This window comes from Aythya marila (genome assembly GCF_965140915.1).
Source record: "Aythya marila genome assembly, chromosome: 1".
NCBI lineage: Eukaryota > Metazoa > Chordata > Aves > Anseriformes > Anatidae > Aythya > Aythya marila.
Window position 1 is genome coordinate 39,752,944 of NC_139042.1, and position 2,280 is coordinate 39,755,223.

Below are 2,280 nucleotides of genomic sequence, written 5' to 3' on the forward strand. Positions count from 1 at the left end.
AGGAAACATATTTTCATTTACTATTAAATAAATGGGACATGACATGCCAGAGGAGATATTGGTCTCTGTGCAGATTCTATGTCCTCAGTTTGATTAGAAGTCACGAGTTAACAGATGACGTTCACACTTAAAAATCAAAGGATGCTGACAGAACAATGGAAAGAATTCCCTGAATAAAAGGAGATATTTTTACTTTTGAAAATCCATGATGAGAATACAGCAAGTAGAACTTCTTAAATCAGGAAAGATAGTAAATACAGGTAGTAAACAAACTCTAAATTCATAGATTTATCTTTAAATTTCTTTTTGTAACATAATATTAAACACTTGATTCTGTTTTTAATGAATATCCTCCATAAGTCATTTTCAAAGACAAAGATGGACTTGGATCTTTGGTAAGAGGAGGAACAGAACCGAAATCTTACTTCAGATATTGGTCAAATTCATAGATCAAAAGACTACGTAATATAGAATATGCCTGTATAAAGTTGATTAAAAGCCTTTAGATAAACTGTTAAATAGTTAAAAAGAATTATATTCCTCCCATATGTGCACAATAACTTAATAAGTAACCTCAAGGAGTCTGGTAATGACTGTATTTTCTCTGGAAACAGAAAACCTCAGAAGATGTGGAGCACTTCATGATTTCTATCTGAAATAGGTTTCAAAATTCTTCTTCCAAAAAACTTCTGAACAGGCATGATTTTCTGACAATCCAAAAGACATCTATAAGGATTACTGTCAAGAGGAATCCTACAGAGGCTGTCCTATGTTCTCCCTTTTATTAACTACAGTGTGTTTATTAACCAGCTAACAATCTAATATTAAGGAGGAAAACAAGTCATCCAGTCTTAAAAATAATCAGTGCAAACAGGATCAATGGAGAAAATAAGTAATAGAGAGATTAAGAAGATAGTCAAAATAAAAAAGTAGCTAGAAAAAGCAACAAGTAGAAGAAGAAAGAACTCTTCAGATCCTACCTACTATTCAAGGACAAAGCTGTAAGTATACTTAAAGAAAATCTCTTCAGAAGAGTATTTTATAGGCTAGCTTTACAGAAATTTAATACTATGTTACAAAGATTTCAATTCAAATACATCCCTACATCCCTCTGAGCACAACAGAAAGAAAGGACTACTGTGGTCATAGAATGCATGTCAATATTTTCTTTTTGCAGGGAATTATAGCATTTGATTTTTTTTTTTTTTTTTTAAATCTGACAAACATTATTCATTTTAAAAACAGATTTTTTTCTTTTGCTCATTTGCTTGGGACAACCATAGAAATAGAAAATATTTGTTTATCACCACATGTTAAGTTGGCAACTGCATCTTCCTATCAATCTTCTTTCTCTTAACAGAGATTGCCAGTTATTTTGGTGATTTTTGTGTTATAGATGTTTATCTATTGGGATTTGACTTCTGCTACTGGCTCATGTTTCACCTCTAGAACAGCTGTCAGATGATGACCTTTTGGTGTCTATCATCCTCTACTGCATTAAAGATGATGATTAAGAGGTGAAAGACTCTCTATACACTCTTCTGAACAACTGGAGTCCCCAGAATATACTTAATCTTTCTGAATATCTCTTTAAATTTCAAGGCTTGCTGTAAAACTATGAGAAAAAATAAAAATAAAGATAAATAAAAAAAGAGCAGGGCATAAAATTCAATGTCATCATTGGTGAAAAATGCTTCAGGTGGGGTCTCAGAAGAACAGAGTAGAAGGGGAGAATCACTTCCCTTGAACTGCTAACTACACTTCTTTTGATGCAGCCCAAGATATGCTCATCTTTCTGGGCTGCAAGCACACATTGTTGGCTCATGTTCAGTTTTTCATCCACTAATACCCCAAAGTAATACTCTGCAAGGCTGCTCTCAATGCACTTATTGCCCAGCCTGCATTCATTATTTGGGAATGCCTTGAACCAGGTGCAGCACCTTGCACCTTCATGAGATTTGCATGGGCATCTCTCTCCAAACTATCCAGGTCCCTCTGGATGGCATCCTTTCCCTCCAATATGTCAGCCACGCTCAACTTGGTGTCACCCACAAACTTGCTGAGGATGCGCTCAATCCCACTGTCCACATCACTGACAAAGATATTAATACCAGTCCCAGTACAGACCCCTGGTGGGCACCACTTATCACTGACCTTTACTTGGACATTCAGCCACTCACTACTCTGAGTGAAACTATTCATCCAATTCATGATTCACTGACTGGTCAGTCTGCCAAATCCATATGTCTCTATTTTAGAAATAAGAATGTTGTGTGGAGT